Consider the following 20,221-nt stretch of genomic DNA (forward strand, 5'->3'; position numbering starts at 1 on the left):
AGTTTTGTAGTAAGATAATTCGGGAATTAGATTTTCAAAATGTTTTTTATCTTTAAGTTCTAACGCTAGCGTAATTTGGGGATCGATCACTAGATATTTTTGGGCACCCTGTTCTCCTTCAAATGTAAACAATGAAATATTAAAGATGTCTACCGTTCGCCAAGGAGAAGTGAATTTTTGTGCGTTATCAGATTTATCATCTGAGATAATTCTATCGTAGCCTATTCTAAGATTGTGATCTAAACAATTGTTTCCCACCCAGTGACTGCCCAGGTAACAGCCCGCTTTTGTTTGTAATAATTCAACAGGCTCAGCCTGGACCCCTATTTGTTTTTCCTCAAATGTCCCAGGGATAAAAATGCCGTTAATGGTTACGCCGTTTCCCTCGCAGGTGGGGTCGATGCCGTTAAGGAGGTCGTTGGGGTAAGTAAGCGTCCCGTTTACCAGGAAACGCGTGTATGACATCTGGTGTTCATACACTGAGACTGATTTTCCTTCAAAGTTAAATATTTTAGTTTTGGACATGGTGTAACAGTCTTCATAAGTTACGAGGCTCGGTATCTCCACGAGTGCTGGAGCAGCGAGGTGGATGTGGCTATATCTGCCACAATACCAGTAATGAGTACTGGTTCGGAGGTGGCAACGGATTCCAGGTATAATTTTTCTTTCAACCTTTTGAAGTAGGTGAAATTGTTTTTGTTCAATATTGGTAATATTAAGAAACGCAGCGCATTCAGAGATTTTCAAACGCGGATTTTCGTTTGCTACACATTGAGTCGCATCTATTTGTATTATTTCGGACGCATTTGATTTTGCCAAAATAATAAAAAGCCCCAAGAATCCCAAAATAAATTTACCTCGAGCTCCTGGTGCCTTTGCCAAATGATGCTGCATTTTATTTTTATGCTTCTTGTTTTTCTCTGAAATATGTTAATTAGTTAGTTTTAACATATATTTTTTGTTTATTTCGTTATTATACATACGTAGATTAAGCTATATACATTTGCCACCTTGGTTTTATATAATTATACATTTTATATACATTTTATTTCTTCCTTTTAATTGGGTTATGCAGTCCGATTTGGACATGTATGCGGTTATCCCCCCCTTGTGACCTAGTTTTTCTTTCTTCTTCTAATATATATTTGGGTACTATGCTTTGTTTGTTAACATTAATAACCTTTTCAGGGCTGGATTGTTTGGGTCTTTGTGCGAAGAAAGAAGCCTCGGACGGGACGGTTTCTTCCAAGAAACTATTTTCGACGTGGATGTTAGGACCGGATGACCGATCTGCGCCAGGGGGTTCTTGGTCTTTGGGCTGTGGCTCAAATGGTGAGTTTTTTTCCATTATATCCCCTCCCCCATCACAATCCACCTCCCCCTGGGGTAAGTCCTGACTAGTTTCAGGGTTTTCTTCTATAAAATCGTCACCATCGTTATCTAGGTAGGTAAAATCGTCATTTTCCATACCTTTATTATCGTTTATTTCGGTTTGTCCGGTATTATCTATGGTCAAGGTTATTTCCTCAGACGGGACAATTTCCTCAATTGGAAAGACGTTAAAGGAAAGTGTTTCCCCCAATAATTCTACTTTAGAATCTATTTTTCGTATTTTATCTCTACTAACAACTTGGTTAGTTTTTATTGGATTTGATCCAAAGGGACTGAGTTCAAAAAGGGCCTCTGAGAATTTTTTTGTTACAATAAAAGGACCCCCATAGAAAGATTGCAATTTTTTACTGACCCCTATCTTGACTAGGTTAAAAAAAGCAAAGCATACGTCGTTAACGAAAAGGGGAGATGAAGCCTTTCTAGATTTATTTTGAAACTCTAAATAGATTTTAGATTTTTTGGAAACCTGTGCAATAATTTCTTCCAAATTTTTTAGGTAGTTTAAGTAAGACCTGCAATCAATGTCTTGCCTTTTCTGCAGGATTGGAGAAAAGAAATCGAGATTGAGAGTTGGTTGTCTGCCGAACATAAGGTAATATGGCGTATACCCCGTTCTTCTAGACGTACTAGAGTTAATTACAAAAGTGGTCAAAGCTAATTTTCTTGCCCAGTCTTTACTTTCGAATCGGTCATCAGATCTTAGACCTGCATAAATGCTTTGATTATGCCTTTCACATGGGTTACTATTAGGGTTTCTTGGGGGAATAAGTTTAGTTTCGATACCTAATTCATCCATAACTTTTTTGAAAACTTCCCCAGTAAAATTTGTTCCCCTGTCACTCCTCAATGACCGAAATAAGCCGTAGGTGGGTACCACCTGTTCAAGGATAACCTTCACCGTGCTTTCCACGGTGGCGTCCTTGATGGGGTGGGCGATTATGTACCTAGAGAATAGGTCAACTAGGATAAATATGTAGCGGACATGTTGTCCTTGGAAATAGTTAGGGGTTAAAGGACCGATAAGGTCTACTGATACCTGGCCAAAAATCTCGTGACTAATGGCTGAATGGGTGATAGGTTGTTTATGTTTAGGTATCTGTCCTATTTTTCTTAGGCAGGTGATACAATTTTTGATGCGTGATTCAACAAACTTATTAATTCCTATAAGGAAGAATCTTTCATTTATCTTGCGTATTGTTTCGTTAACCCCCTTGTGACCTATAATATTATTATGTGCTAATTCAAAAACTTTATTATATAATCCAATGGGTACAACGGGTCTTTCAATGAATGTTCCATTGCTAAGAGGTTGTCTAAATATTAGAAGTCCTTCCATAACGTATAAATGTTCTATTAATTTAAAAAGGACCTCTTTCCGGCCGGTTAGTTCAGCTCTTTCAAAACTCGACAACTTCTTTTTTTCGAATATCCACCTACGAATGTCAGATAATACTTGATCTTTTTGTGTTTCAGATTGCCAAACATTGTGCACACCGACTTCCGAAGCCGCATGTAACTCAAAAATCTGGTCTTGGTAGGGGCAATCCTGTTCATAAGGATCCAAGGTAAATGAGCTAGTACATTTTTCACAATCGGTTTCCTTATGTTCTTTGCATAAAAATTGCCCTCTAGATAGATTGTCGGCATTGCAATGGTCCCTACCCTTCCTATGAATTACTGTAAAGTCAAAACTTTGTATAAAGAAAATCCATCTCAGAGTTACACCATTTATTGTTCCTTTTTGCCATTTTTTGTAATGAACTAAGGAAATCGAATCTGTACGTACAATAAAGTTTCTAAATCTTAAATAATGAAGAAAGGTTTTAAGAACAAATACTAGACATGCTAATTCGCCTTTATAACTTGGATAATTTTTCTCTGCCCCGTTACATTTTTTGGAACATATTCCAATAATTCTTTCTTCCCCCCCCTGTTTTTGGCTGAGAATTCCAGCGAAATAACTTGTAGAAAAATCTACATCTACTATAAAGGGGTTTGGATTATCCCACTGGGGATAGCCTTTACTTATAGAATTTGAGAACATATTTATGAAATTTTCCCAATCTTTTGATAGGGAATCGGTCCATTCGATAACTTTATCGTTTCTGTGTTCATCTAGGGTACAAGAATTTTTTGCATAGGATGGGAAATAGGCCCTATAATAATTGGAGAAGCCCAGGAAACGCTGGAGTTCCTTGCCTGTCCTGGGCCTGCTCCAATTTTTAATTTGTTCTAAATATGCGGGGTTCATTTTAAGTCCTTGGGAACTGACTATATGACCTAAATATGTACATTCGGATGTGAAAAATTTACATTTGGCTAGATTTAACTTAAGTTTTGCTATTTTTAGGACTCCGAAGAGTTTTCTGAGATGCTTCAGATGTTCCTCAACATTCTTTGAGAATATAATAAGATCATCAAGGTAAGAAATTATAAATTCGTATAAGCCAGGGATAAGGGTTAGGACTCTGTCCATCAAATGGCAGAAAACACTTGGCGCGTTACACAGTCCGAACGGCAGTTTCTTGAAAAGATACTGCCTGTTAAGGGCTGTGAACGCTGTCAAGTGTTTACTTTCCTCCGAAATGGCTAGCGCATGGAAGGCGCTAGTCAAGTCGAGGGTGGTAAATACATTGCCAGTGCCTAATTTTTCTAAATTACTAGAAATCAAGGGAAGGGGCCAGTTAATTTTTCGTGTTACACTATTAAGCGCACGAAAATCGATAACGAACCTAAGTTTGCCTTCCCCCCCAGCCGTTGGTTTTTTCTTTACCGCAAAGATTGGGGAGGACCACTCGCTGTAGCCCTCCTCAATGACGCCCCCCCTTAGCCAGTTTTCAATTTGTTCTTTTAATTTGGCTTCGTAAAATGGGTTTAATTGAATGTTTCTAGCCTTAATAGGTTTAGCCCCGGGGATCAAGTCTATTTTATACTGTAAGAGATCGCAGTTACCGATATCGGCATCGTCAACCGAAAATATATCGAAATGATCAAGGCATAATTTTACTACCTTTTCCTTCATCCCTGGGTTATTTTTGATAAGATCACTATTTTCTAAGTCTAATTTTTCTTTAATGAATCTAATTCTTTTAAGAAGTGTAGTTCCTGACAATTCATTTATTTGATTAATATTTTCATTGCAGGAATTTGGGGAATCCGATTCAAATTCAAAGCAATATCCAACTTTAACGTTATTCAATAAGGTAATATTTTTTCCTGCTAAATTAACAAAATTTACCCAACATTCTCCCTTCTCATTTACATTATAAATACCCTCCATAAGCATCAAGCCGTTATGGCTTGTCATTTTAGAATTATTTGGGGATATATACAGCTTCCTATTTTTTTGGTGGATAGGTATTGTTATCACCGTTGTATTCCCCCCCGGCAAGAATGTTGTTTTCTTTGCTAATTTTACGCATGTTTTATTTTGTTTTAATGTCCCAGTCCCCCCCTGGTTACTCCAATTTATTCCTGGGATAAGGGAGTTTTGTTCCGTATGAACATTATTTGTAGGAATCAAGGGTATGTTTTTACTTTCTTCAACTATGTTAATTGTCGAATTTTCTATTGGGATTTGCTCGCCAGTGGGGAGCTCGAATGAAAACTTATCTAGTAACAAATTAATTCGATTAACTTTGAGAAATTCATATCCTAGATTTATAATTTTAGACGTCGTTTCAGGGATGTAAAACGTTTCTTCGAATATTTTATCTGACCCATCAAAGCTGAATTTTAAACTTACGTGTCCTATGATATTTACTGGTTTTAAATCTACAGACAGAGCGCTAAGATTGGCAGGGGTGAATGTGATTTTATTATCATCTAAGATTTCTTTAGAAATAAGGGACCTAAAGTTGTTTCCTGTATCCACTAAAGCGTGTTGCAGGAATTCCCCCCCCACGGGATTAAGAACTTTTAGTTTTGCACAGATAGGCATTATAAAACAAATTATATTTTTAGTCGAAGCCTAAGATGCATATTTTCCAAGATCCCCACCTCAGCGGTTAGACGATGGTAATCCTCACACAGAGATTTCCTGTGTTCCAGGTATAGTTGTCTGACGAATCTTTTTAAATAATGAAATGTTTTAACAATATGGTTAATTGTTAAAATAATTTTATATAACTTTCTGGGTTTCATTAAGTTTTTATTAAGCGCTTTTCAGCTCCAGAAATTTCTTAATAAGCATGAGAATGTTGATAGTTCTAAAGAAACTACTAAACTTTAATACGGGTCCTTATTTATATACTTGGATATATGATAAAAACCTATCGGAATAAAATTGAACTAAAAAGTTTTCGAAAGATTGAAAGGCTACAAAGTAGCTTAAAAATAAGTGTCCAGCTTGTAACTAACAAGACATTAAAAACAGACTGACTTATTTTTTGACTTATATCTGTATTTATACAAAATATAGTTTTACTAGTTAGTATTTGATTCACAATATTAAATAATATAAAGTTAGCGCTGAATTACAGCTCAAAAAATATTAGATATGGCTAATATAATAAAGAGGATCAATCATGACTGATTTATTATTCTGATATTGTAAGTATTTATACTTAATTTTTCCACCTATGGGGTAGAACGAGTTTATGTATTTACTAAAGTATAATTAATGCTGAAGTCAGCTTCAAAAATAAGAAGTGGTTTGTAGTAACTGCTTTGATAGTAACTGGCCTTGATTAATAATATACATTCACTTTTATATAGTGACCTTTTATTCCGCTGGTAATCCTAGCGGAAGCTAATAGAACTAAGTTTATTTTATTCTGCCAGTAATCCTAGCGGAAAATAATTTAATCAAAATGTTTTAAGATTTTATTAATCACGTTTTAAGTGATTAAAGTTTTTAATTTTTAACTGCTGCTTGATTGCAGCTCAAAAAATCAGAGAGGAAAAGATAATTAAAAATCTTCCTGAACAACTGAATTAGATTTGGAAATTCGCTCGTATTTATACAGATTTTCCAGTAGACCCCCCCCCCTTCTTATTATTTACTTATATGGACCGCGATAGCATTCTAGGCGACATCTTTCGGATACATAATAAATTAAATATAGTTCTATTATTGTCACTGTACAAAATGCAATAATATTTATCCATATGAATAAGTTATTATACATAATTGCTGAAATATTTCAGCTACAAAAATCAGAGGCTAAGAGTGTGCAACTCTCAGATAAAATTGATACTGAGGATTTAACTCAAAAATCATTGTTTATATACAGATAATTCGCTTAAGGTCCCCTAGCGGTTAAAAATTGAACTAGAATGTTTTAGATTCTTATATATATATACACTCAAAATATACGATATTTACATTTTAGATAGATCATGCGATATTAAAAATAAATACTACTAACTAGAAAATAGGTATTCACTTGTTGGCTTCTTTATAAAGACTATTAGATTTTTAAAAAATGGAAATATTAAGTGCATGTGAAATGCTCCTCAGGTTACCTCCCTATTTCCCCCAATTTCCTGTATCAGCTACATTTGGATAGGGAAAGGAGGGGAAGGAGTTTATTTTGTGTTGCTTAGTCAGACTTAATAATAACAATTTGTTTTATTTTTTCGCGCCAAAGCATTGCTTGGCAAGGGATATTTGATATTAAGGAATTTGCAAGTTTAGCTTGACATGGGATATTTTGTTTATCTTTCATATCAAAATATGAAATTCATTCAGCAAATTTTTATTTTCTGGGATAGGGACAATTAATATCGCATATATCCACTTATTTTCTACATCTAATGGACGTGATTTTTAACAATCGCTTGTACATATTTATCTATTTCAGATTCCTCGCTGGCTTCCTGATCCATTTGGTTGATAGTTTTACGCGCATACTGCTCAGGTATTTTATTACTATTACCTGGAGCTTTTCTAGGTGGTGTGAATTTACTCCGTGTTTTACCAAAGCGGGACTCAGGATGTGGGGGCTCCCCAGCTTTCTTTTTGTTGCAATTCTGCACTACATGGCCAGGGATATTACAATGCCAGCATTTAATATTTTTACTCCTCCCATTAAAGGCTCCTATAACGCCCTCGATTTGATCCCAAGCAATAGGATCATCCTCATGATCTACCCAAGAGGGAACCTCGTCAGGTTCTTCGGTTAAGTTTTCCTTATACATTGCCGTGTTAGTGGGGGTATTATCTTCGATAATGCTGATTATGGGTTGTTTTTTCGTTTCCGCAGAATTTTTAGGTAGGAACATTTCCATGGCTTGGGAATAGCAAGCCGAAAGGTTTTCCTTGCTAATATGGCCAGACCCATCCCAATTAACGTATCTTTGTCCGAGGTTAATAAGTTTATTTAAGTAAGCGTTGTAATCGTCCAAAAATTGCATACTCTCAACGTAATTGGCCATGTCCATGGCAAGGTTGGTATACAGCAGATTTTTGCTAACGTTAAGATAGAATTCTTTCCACTTCTTTTTAGGTATGAGGCCAGGATTCATGAGTTTGAACACCCTAAGTTTGTTTTCAAAATAGGTGTCAAGGGGTTGATTAGTCTCCTGTTTTAGGTTGTAGAAGTACTGCGAGGCTACTTCTGGATCCGAGAAGGGAGTGACCAGCCTCCTAATCATCAGGTAATAACTTAAGGCAGATAAGGCCTGATTTCTTTCAGACGTAATTAGGTCTCCTAATCGTTCCCCTCTAGAGTCATAAATTCGCTGGTATAAAATATCCTTAAAAAGGATTGGGTCACAGATTCTGTATGTCTTTGCAACCCTCCACAAATTAGAAAAGAAATTATCAAAGTCGGCCCTGCCGTCCCACCTAGGGGCATCCCTCGCAAAATCGGAATCCCATTTTTGTCCCTTAATAAAGCATTCTTTAATAAAATCATCGTCGGCGGCGCTAGTTGTTGCCGTCGCGGATGTGCCTGTGCCTGGTGTGTTTCTTGTAGAGGGTCTTGTTGCTACATTGGGTGCAGACCGTGTAGGTCTACAGAGGGGCTCTAACGACTTAATCCTATCAGGGATAAAGGGAAACCTTTCTAATAAGGTTTTTTCGTATTCCGTTAGAGAAGTTTCTCTTACATTCATCCAATTATCATTATCCGCCGGACCTACAAAGCCTACAATTGAATAGGCCATACAACCTGGGGCTGTAATTCTATCCTTGGCGACCCATTCGATCACGTTTATCTTTTGTTGGACCGATAGTCGGTCATAAAAAGTGGCATTAATTGAATCATCACCTATGGTGTTAAAATGAGTTGTGTTAAGACTTTCGTTTAACGTTTTTTCCGCAAACAATGGGCCAAGATTTCCGTCCGCTGGGAGTTTTGATACTCTACGTTTTAGGTCTAAGATGTCGGTGTCGGCTAATAATCTGCGATGTGATTCCGTGTCCTTAAACCCTGCCCATTTTGTTTCTATTTCGAGCTTCATAATCTCGGATTCTTGTTTTATTATATCTCTATAATGTGACGAGTATTCGTTTAACTTAACATTTAACGCTTCCGTTATGAGTTCTTTGATTTTTTCAGGGGAAAGCGGGTCTGACTGCTGCTGCGAGGTACCAGGGACGGCCGGAGCCGGCGGAGGCGGCGGATTTTTGGTTTTATCATCCCCTTTCTTGGCATTATCGGTCATGGTGCTGGAGTGTAGTGTTCGTTAACACTGCTTTGTCTACCACGAACTTTTTTAAGAACTTGGAAATATCCCTTTCTTCCTGTTTTAGGGAGAAAATATGGAAATGTGTGAAATTAAATACTAGTGTGAAAATAAAAGGCGGGTTCCTTTTTATCTTTATTTGGCAGTTTGCCACGAAATAATTATTAGAAATATTCTGTAACAAATTGTTACTATAAACTGCTTCCGTGAATAAACTTAGTTATCAGGAAAATATTAATTTCACTTTGCAATCGAAGCTACTTTACAATTTAATTTTGTCTGTACGTTAATAATTATCTATACCTTCCCCCCTCAAAAATTGAGTGGTAGACAAGACTGCGCCAAAATGACGTAAGAGGGGATGTACAGACAGACCGGAATACGAGTATAGAGTAGCTTCGATACAATTAAATATCAATAATATAACAAAGGTATTTCTAAAAAATACAATATTTATTAAGCAATTAAACTGGTTAGAATAGGCAGATTAATGGGATTATTATTATAGGATATATTTAATATGATATCAATTAAAGGCTTGGACGTCTCGTTTTCTGTAAAGGACAGAAAACCACGTGCACAGGAATATAGGACTAAGACTGTCGACAACCTAGCATATAGGTATACAGTCTACCAAGTGCAAGCTGATGGAGAGATGTTCTCACAAGGCCTGCATAAAATCAACTGGCCCCTCAACACAGCAGGATGGAGTATAGTGGCGGTTACAAGTGGAGGTCTGACTCAGCCAGAGAAGTATAGGAATGTGGACAGGGATGGAGATGCATAAACTTGGATGGTGAATACCACAATATATATGTATTATGTATACAGTTTATACACCACACAAAAAAGGAATAAACTCACTACACCAGATCCAATCCTCTGAAAAACAAAGCCCTATTTATCCAGAACTTCAAGCAACCTACAAACACCGATAGACAACCAACAGATAAATAAAGGGTTCCAGGACAAACGCAGAAGTCCCAAACGTCGTAGTGGACAAACGCAGGAGTGTTAAAATAATAATTTAATTCGGTATTTCTATACAGGTTAGGTTAGGTTAAGATATGAATATACAAATAAGCCCCCCGCAGGGGTTAGGCATTTAAAAAACCTAAAAAATAGTTTAAAATAGGTTAGGCTAGGTTAAGCATCCACTCCTGCGTTTGTCCACTCCGACGTTTGGGACTACTGCGTTTGTCGTAGGACCAAATAAAGTATAAAAAGATAGACAGACAAAACTGTTTGAAAAACTAAACGAAGCAGAAAACTTGCATAAAAATGTGGTGGGTGAAGAAAATATATTGCTTAGCGCAATATGAATCAAATAGAATAATTTCGTACATTTCCTGCTATAGGTTTGTATGGCCTTTTTAATACACCCTTTAAAATATTATTTCAAAATCAGTAAAATTATTTTTAGCAAAAGTAATATACAAAAAGTTTTGATGCTTAACTTAGATACCCTTAAAGATTATTTGATACAAAAGTAATTGTTCTTGTTATATCACTGCAAATAAGAAAAAACTCTTACTTAATGTTTATTGATCCTTTTACGAAAATCAAATTGTTGTAATGATTATAATAAAAAGACATTTGGGGGTAAAAATGAGATAGAAAGGATGACGTCATTTTGCGCAAACCTTGCATAAATTTTCAGGACAATTGGGTATGTCTACAATTCTTTGATACACAGTGCAAATTTTGAAGAATTTGAAATAAAAATATCGTTTGTGTACTTATTTTGTTGATAAGATGCATCAATTTATAATTTTATTGGATGGTAAGTTTATGAATTTGTTTGTACAATATGAACAAAAAATTTAGTTTGAGTTATAACTTGTAGTTAAGTTAAATTCTTTAAATGTTTTGAAGCTAATATTATTTTCTGCACATTTTTTTTGTTATTTGAAATCTGAGGTGAATTCTTAAAAAACTTTTGCCTCACTAAAATCAGTGAGGCTCGAAAAAATTTAGAGGGGATAATTTTGTCTCACTAAAATTTTAGTGGGGCAAACTGGTTTTAGTGAGGCATAAGTTTTTTTAATAATTCACCTCTGGTTAAAGAAAAAATGGAAATAATTTCCACTGTGCATTAAATATTTTTTCCAGATTTGCAGAAGATTATATTTACATTTTGAGCTTGTTTTATTCTGAATTTCCTTTGCTAGGATAAATGTTTTTTTTTACAGGAATAAAAGTCCAATATATCAACATTTTTTTTTTATAAAATATGAATGGTTTAAGTTCTTTAACTTTTTAGACTATCAAATAAATGTATGTATTCATGTTCTTTTAATGAAATTGATTTCTAAAACACTTCATTTTATAGCGAATGTTTTTATCATTTTTAAGGATTATTCGAAAACTTTGGTTTATTTTGATTTTACACCTTGTATGAAGATTCCTGTAACGGTAAGGTAAGTTTTTTGTATTAAAATTCATGGTTAAAATTCCCTATTATTTGTGGTGTTTATCTTCTAATTTATTGTTATTTTACACACTATTTATGTAACTTTCATTCACGTTTATATTAAAAACATAAATATAAAGATTTAAAAAGGTAAAACATATTAAAGTAAGTATAATAAATAAATAATAAATGGTGTCATCCATCTGACATTTAATGAAACTTGCTAAGTTCGTATATTGAATGTAGACTTCCAGACTTTCTGACAATGCTTATAGAGTTGCTATGTTCTCTAAATTGTGCCTGTTACAGGAATCTCCATTCATGGTTTTGAGATCAATAAAATGCAAAAAAAAAACAGCAAAAACCGATCCTTTTAATGAAAGGATTCCTTTTTAAAGAACTAATTTACTAAGTTAAAAGAAAATTTAGTTTTTAGATCCATTTCTTTTTATAATTTGGTAAGATCCCTCGTACCGTTTAGTGGAACCAATAGAAATAGAAGAGTAGAAGAATATTCTGAACCGTTTTTTCGTCAAATCTAAGAGAGAACATTCCTAGCAGACAAAAGTATTGTTTACTTTCGACTCAAGCTGATGTGGATTCTTAAAAAATGATAGACTCGCTGTTCGATAGTGAGGCAAAATTATTTTTGTGAAAAATCATCCAAAAGCACATTAAAAATCTACAAAAATTAAACAAAATCATATGTTAATAACCCTCTTAAGATTTTATTTCATTTTTGTAAATTTTTTTATTCGATTTTGGAGGATTTTTCACAAAAATAATTTTGCCTCACCAGCGAGTTGCCAGCCTAACTTTTTTTTTAAGAATCCAACTTTGTTTCAAGCTTTCAAATTGTAAACGAAATTTTTGGGCAATTAATTCTGATTCCGCAAAGCTTTCTACTAAGAAAATATACTGTTAACAGCTGACTTTTATGTATGTATGAAATGAAAAAAAACATGCCTTCGTAGGAAAATGTGTACATAATTTCAACCAATGAGATCCAATGTAAATTCCGATGCGATTCTCCTATTGGCTCAATCAGACATTCCCTCTCTTTCTTAGTACCTTTATTGTGGAACCTAAAAGCCCCTTTACTAAACCTTATTTTATGTTTTGGTTGTTTGTCCGATAAAATCTTTATAACCATTGAATTCAAAGGAGGCTTGAAATTAGATAGTTTTAGGCTATTTTTTAATGTCTTTGGATGTGTTTAAACTTTATTTTGCACCATCTCTCATTAACCTTGAGGAAGCATTAATTAAAACCAAAATCGTTCAAATTCTAATATTAAAAAATATATATTTTCTTACTTTATAACATTTACTGTTCTTTTTTATCTAAATGTAATTGCTCTGACCTTTCTTATGACTTATACAATTATCTTTGATGCAAATAACAAATCTGTGGAATAAACACCACAAACAAACTATAGAGTAGCAAAGGTCTCAAAATAAAGTTTTTAGATTTGACTTGAAGAGAAATAATCTGTATGACAGGTGAAACAGTTTCAGAGGAAAAAATGATGAAAGTTTGACTCTCTGTGTACCACAAGGTTTAAGAGATTTGGAATCAAGCTATAATTTACCCTCCTAATTTAATCTTTTTCCTCATTTTTTTCTGAAGCTTAAGATTTAAATTACTATTGAACTGATTAAGTTTTCCTTTTCAAAGATTCTTCACATAGGTTTTAGGCTTTTTTAGATTTAAGCCTTGGGATGGTTTAAGGCTATATTTGCAATATTCTAACAGTTTAAAAACTGAGCCCCTATAAGCTAGGATTGCTGCCGTTAGTTTATAAGAAGTAATTTGGTTTTTGACAATGATTTTTTCTGTTAAGATACATTAAAACTATAAGCTCTGCATGGAATTTATAAAAATGGGCATAGTTTTGTTCTGTATCAAAATGCCGTTATTATAATAAATAAAATACAAAATTTTTAGCATCAAATTGAAATTGTATTGTGTTCATAATATTATTTCATTGTGAAATTGAGAAGTGTTATGACAGAGATGTATAATACCAATTTTTTTTAACCTCTCTATTATGTCATGATGAGGGCTTAGAACCTTAACCAAGACAGTAGACGGCTTTAACATTGTCTGTTTTTACTTGAACCAAGATCCCTTAATTCTTGAGGGGATGTGCAGTTCATATGTATATTAGATGTAAGAGTGTAAGGAAAAATGAACATATCATTTATTAGGTGCATTTCAGATGCTATCTCTTATGCTTGCAAATATCAATTCAAGTTTCGTTGTCTGTAAAAAATAAAAAATAATGAACGTAGACATTCTCGGTAAATAACTTAAACCAATTTTTTTTTGTAAAGTTATAAATGTCAAAATATAACATTTTTGATAGTTTATGCTTTTTGAATGTAAAAATAGCCAATAAACAAGGAAAAACAGTAAATCCTTCGGATCATGGAAAGAAAACGAAGTAGCAGGTTTCGTCGTAATTTCCCAGGTTATTTTAGGTTAGGTTAGGTAAATTTTATTGATTGCCCAGCAAGGTTAGAGCCCCCCCCCCCTCCTCTCCGCAGGAACTAGAAATAGGAGAAAATACGGCAAAACCCACTACTTCGTTTTCTTTCCATGATACAATTTTTCTAAGGCTATTTAAACTATTTTAAGGACAGAGGAATTAGAAAATACATGAACTAATAAGGAACGTTTTCCTAGTAATGATATTAATTAGATAAAAAAATATTTGTCTGATTGTCTATTTAGGTATAAATCTACACCAGATGAATAGTAACACCAGAGTTACTGGAGGTGTACATACAAACTTTTTAATTGTTTAAAAAAAACTTAAAAATCACAACCTTTAGCAATATAACTAAGAATAATAGTAAAAACCTTCACAAGAAAATATAAATATAAGCAAAGCTGCTCTATAATCCAAAAAATAATAGAGTCACGCTTTATTGTTCAAGCATAAACCTACGTGAACTAACTAAAACAAGAAAGACTAAGTAAGTACACGGTAGGGCTTCAGTCTGAGGTGAAAAGGGAGCGGAGAAGGGGGAGAAGTGAGAAACAATTTGATGAAAGGGGAATAAACAAAAAATGGGGGTAATAAAAGAGGTTGTGCGAAGCTAAGGGGGAAAAGGACCCATCATTTGCTCCGCAAATCACGGTCTATCAAACGCTTTACTGAAGTACTGTCTTAAAGATTCCTTCTATTCCCCCCCTCCCTTCCTCTTCTCTCTCCCTCGGGTGTAGTTAAATAAAAAAGTTGGTACGCCCAACTGTGTGCTACCTAATACGGATAGAGTTTAACTTAAAGTCAAGAAAATAAAACATTATGATAACCCGTTTTACCCCATCCCTTATCCTCTACCCCACTTTTGCTTTCATTACAAAATTCTTCCATCCTAACTTAACAACGCTATTCAATAATGTAGCTCACCAAATTTACACATAAGGTGACGTTAACATGGGAAATACATATAATTAATTATGAAAATAATATATCCAAGTGCGTCTGTCGATAAAAAGAGAAAGACGCAATAAATCATTTAGCTCTTTATTTTTAATTTTTTAAGTTTAAAAATATTGTACTCGGCTATTCCTTGGCCGATTTAGGCTTTTAATCATATCCTGGCCGAGACAAATTTAGACCGTTGACTAATCAAAAATCGGTTCAGTTAGAGGGATACCCAACGTCTCAATTTATTGCTACCAAAAGTCTTATAACTACGTTGCAATTATATAAAAACCCGTAAATTGAGTTTAATCAAAGGAGTATACTACACATTTCAATCACGCACCCATCCCATGATACAGCGTGGCATTTCTTTGTCATCGACCCCTAATACGAGCCATCACCATTTTTTACTGGTTTCCACCAGCAAAGCTACTCTATAATTAACTTAATATATTCTTAATGACGTCAGTTGAATTACAGGTATTTTAAGCAAAGGATAATCGAAGGGCTATTTCTTTTTAAGTAATACATTTTATTCTATAACTTTATAGAGTTTTTTTTTTAAAGAAGCTTAAGATCCCAATAACTGCTGAACCTATAGGTTCTCTATTTTAAGTACTGTAATGGTTTTAGGTTATTTCATTTTCAAGTTTTTGTCTGGGGAGGTTTTAAGATATTTTACTAACACATCTCGGCCAGGGATAAGGGATAGGAAACCTGGCCATAAATTAGGTCTCGGCCTGGTTTTGAAAGGGATCATGCAACTTTTACCATTTGCCTAATTTAATGACCTTACTGGCGGACGGCTCATATTGGCTACCGCTCTAAACCAATAGTGTTCTGTGATCACAGATGGCGGAAATTTTACAAGCAGACAATTCTAGAAAAAATAATGATTTCGTCTGCTACGAAAAAATAAATATAAATGGTGTTAGATCACATTAGTTTAATTATTAAATCTGCTTAGAGTTAAACATTAAAAAAGGGCCACATAGAAAAAACAAAAATAACGGGATTATTTTTTTGGAAAGAAGATAGCTACGAATTTTCATTTGGTAGTTTATAAATTAGATGTTGTATTTTGAATTTTAAAAATTTAGTACGGAGTTGATACAACACCTTCACCCTAATTTTTGTACAATACAACACAGTACAGATATATCATTACATTATATCCAGTATAGTATCCAAAGAACTTGATAGAATGTTACCCAAGTGCATATTTATTTACTTATTTTGAATTTTAATCAGCAATGAAATTTTCAAATAAAATTTTTACTCATTAATAAAAATGCAAATAATACAAACTAAAATCTGTCTGAGGGAAACCCAACGATAGCTTTCTGACAGTTCAAATTACCAAAGTAAAAGATAAAAAATTTTGGGAGAGAAAAAACTTCATTTTAACAAAAGCCATTAATATATAGGTTTATAAAAAGTTATGTTTTTTACTTTAAACTAGCTACCTGAATTTGATTCTATACTTTATCTACACACACACACACAGCTTTTTCATTAGCATTTTATACGGACCACTGCGCTATCCCAAAACTGGTTTATTAGGCTAGAAATAGGCCTAGGCTTGAAATAGGCCTGAAATAATATTTTCCTACGTTTCCCATCCCTTATCCCTGATCTCGGCACCTTTGAATACAGAGCTACTGGATGCTAGGGGCGTAGCAGCTAGTATATGTCTAATTGAAATAGATACAATATTACTTGTTCAAAATTAAAAAAAGATATCTAATAGCTTTACATATCTATAGAATAATAAAGGTATTAACTTGTTATTGTGAAAAAAACCTGTGAACATTACTCTCCTAGTTAATATGAGGTTCTAATGAATATTTTTAACGTTTAACTTAAGTATTAATTAATATTCAAATGTATTTATTTAGCTCATTATTTAGCTCAGTATTATTTGGAAAGAGACAACAATTATAAAAACATAATATTTTTTTTTAGTGAATAAAACATATAAACCCCGAACCACTTCATTATGCAATCTACATTTTCCTGGATATTTTGTCTACGGTAGACCATAAGTGTAAATCTTTACAGTACATTGTTTCTATTTGTTAAAGCAACACATATGATAAAAGAAAAAGATTCTGTTTAAAGTAAAATGCTTATATTTTAATCAAAATCTATATTTTTGTATTTCTTACCGATCCACTTCATTATGCAAATCAAAAGAAAATCAATGAGAAAACGTTTGTTTTGCCCTTTTCTCCACTTTTTAAAATTAATTCTGATAAAATAACAATTAATTATAATGAAAAACAGTTTAAGGTAGATTTTATTGATTTTTCTAAATAAGAAATAATTGAAAAAAAGAAATTCTATCCCTATCACTTTAGAGGACAGCTGCCGACCCCCAGTCTTATGGATGAAGCTAAATACATGTAAAAAATAAAAATTTGTCTGAAAAGTATACAAAAATGTTTTTTGATGTGTTAAAATAATCCATTTTAAAATCTTGATTTTGAGGATGATGGCCTTTAAGATGCTCTTACTGGTGGTGATGGTGAGCTAAATGTTATCAAAGTGCATGCCCTTGAAGAAAACTTATATATTGAACTATGGTCCAATTTTTTTAGTCATAGCAGCCTCCAGCCAAGCAATATTAAAAAAGAAAAAAATTGCAATTTTAATTACTAAAATTTATAAAGTAAATAATGTAGTTTTTAGATAATGGTTATATTTCATGTCGAGAGGCTCCACTGGAGGCTGCTATGACTACAAAAAATGGTACATAGGTTAATAGACAAGTTGTTGTAATGGTCATGTACTTAGATAACATTTAGCTCACCTTCACCACCAGTAAGATCATCTTAAAGGCCATCATCCTCAAAATCAAGATTTTAAAATGGATTTTTTTAACACATCAAAAACTTTTTTGTATACTTTTCAGGGTAATTTTTATCTTTAACATGTATTTAGCTTCATCCATAAGACTGGGGGTCAGCAGCTGTCCTCCAAAGTGATAAGGATAGAATTTCTTTTTTTTTCAATTATTTCTTATTTAGAAAAATCATTAAAATCTACCTAAAACTGTTTTTCATTATAATTGATGCATAAATCCCTTCAAAAATTGTTATTTTATCAGAATCATTTTTTAAAAGTGGAGAAAAGTGTAAAACCAACGTTTTCTCATTGATTTTCTTTTGATTTGCATAATGACGTGGATCAGTAAAAAATAAAAAAAATATAGATTTTGATTGAAATATAAGCATTTTACTTTAAAAAGAATCTTTTTCGTTTATCATACGTGTTGCTTTAACAAATAGAAACAATGTACTGTAAAGCTGTACACTTATGGACTACCGTAGACAAAATATCCAGGAAAATGTAGATTGCATAATGAAGTGGTTCGGGGTTTAATTTGATATGGTATTCATAACTTTACATTTAAACAAATTATGAAGAAAGTTAAACTATTATAAGTAAAAAAAAAGATAGGTAGGAACCCCGCATGGTTGAATTTAAGGTAATCATAGCTTCCTTCTAAACCTAGTAGTTACTCATAAATTTTTCGCCTGTGTTCTTTTGATGCAATGAATTTTTAGGAAAGTGAATAACCGTCTATTTTCTTATTACTGAATTCCTGAAAGTAAATAACAATTCTTCCAGATGAAATTCTTCAGTCATTGACAAATATGGTAATAATTTAGGACAGATAGCTTATAAAATATTTATTTAAACATTAGTATAAAAGAATAGTTCTATTATATCAAAATGGGATAGTATCAACTTTAATATCAACTAAATTTACAATTAGACTACGCTTTCAAAATTAAGAAAAAAGTGTCGAACATTTCTATAAATCACCAAACGAATTAAACAAGCACGTAAATTACAAGTTTAGAAATGCTTTGCCTTTAGAAACAAGTTAATTATCAGTATTTGAAAAAAGTTTATGTATGTTTTTTGGGTGTTTAAGTTCATTAGTAAAACCACAGAAGATATTATTTAGGTTTATTGATTTGAAAAAGTACTTAACATGTATTTTAATTGTATTTTTATACACTAAACTTATTTTAACCTTGGACACAAGAAAGATATATTTTCAAAATAAAATTTTAATCTATTAAACGCTTTGTTATTATCTAACTTACAAAAAATCTACTGATTTGTTTCTTAATTAGCGCAGCTGACTAGTGTAAGATTTTTTATTGTTTGTGATATTTAAAGTAATATATATGCAGGGAGGGAAAAGACACGTTTTCTTATTCGTTAGCTTATAAACTTTGAGTACTTTTGAATAATCTTTGTTAGATGATATAAATAAACTAGATTGTCTAACCTTTCCCATAGATAATTTTAATCTGCTGAAGATATAATGTATTTAACTACTTTTAGGTGTATAATATTTCAATTGTTCGTCAATTAGCTTATTCTTAACACTTAAGATCTTTCATCTCTTAGGATCACCTAGCAGCTTAGAAAACCTGGAAGATGATTAAAGTCTCTCAACAGATTATGACGTCATACGATAGAATAGCCAATGAGAGGAAAGTATACACTGTAATTGACCAATGGTAAAATTTATACTGGCCTCTCATTGGTTATTTTATCGTATGAGGTCATAATCTGTAGAGGGACTTTAATCATCTTGGAAAACCTGCAATAATAGCGTAAAACGCAGAGCTTTCGCTTGTTGTCGGTGAATTGGCTCATTCGAATCTTCACACAATAAACATAAATATAACTCAAAACGTTTAGAGCTGTTAGTATTTAGTTTTTTAAATTTGTTTGTTTGTTACTTTAGATCAGGTCATGATAGGTAATATTGGATACTGAGTTTTGACATAGAAAAGAACAAGGATGACAACATCCATAAAAGCGAAGCTCAAAAACAGACATTAACACTTGTATAGTGTCAGAACTGATTAACCAGAATATAAATGTATAAGAGTCGATGCAAAATTGTAAGTAAATTTGTTGAAAAAATGCTTGATACAGAATACTGTTTATGGACATACTGACATTTTTAGGACTTAATTATAGAGTTGCTTTGCTTATAATATTATATTTTGTTGTCCCAGGAATCAATATACAAAAAATCAGATAAATCGGATGATTAGATTACATCAAAATTTGTTGTTAAAAAAGTAAAAAAATCAACATGTTTAAAATGGACGTACGGACATTTTGGTAATGATTATAGAGTTGCTACGCTTTCTAAATCATACCTAACTACTACAATGACCATGCAAAGTTTGAAATCGATAGGACAATTCAAACATGCCTAAATTAACGAAAAAAGCTATCCGTTACGGACGGACGAACGGACCGACGCTAATTATAGAAAAGCTTCGCTTTTAAAAAATAATTTATTTCGAAAT

The 20,221-nt window shown here is 33.0% G+C and overlaps 1 long non-coding RNA gene across 2 annotated transcripts; it reads left to right on the forward strand.

Annotated features, from left to right (window-relative positions):
- The first annotated feature begins 1,009 nt into the window (after positions 1–1,009).
- LOC145313931 (uncharacterized) lies at positions 1,010–9,256 on the forward strand. Of its 2 annotated transcripts, XR_013877567.1 has the most exons (9): positions 1,010–1,332; positions 1,889–1,984; positions 2,866–2,957; positions 3,743–3,814; positions 4,536–4,595; positions 5,356–5,442; positions 7,197–7,253; positions 7,927–7,992; positions 8,898–9,256. It is a non-coding gene; the product is annotated as an uncharacterized LOC145313931 (long non-coding RNA). The 2 variants fall into 2 exon arrangements; XR_013877566.1 differs by having other exon boundaries at positions 1,010–1,984.
- The last annotated feature ends 10,965 nt before the right edge of the window (positions 9,257–20,221 follow it).

The sequence above is a fragment of the Acartia tonsa genome, chromosome 1 (assembly GCF_053477335.1).
Source record: "Acartia tonsa isolate MP-2025a chromosome 1, ASM5347733v1, whole genome shotgun sequence".
Classification (NCBI taxonomy): domain Eukaryota; kingdom Metazoa; phylum Arthropoda; class Copepoda; order Calanoida; family Acartiidae; genus Acartia; species Acartia tonsa.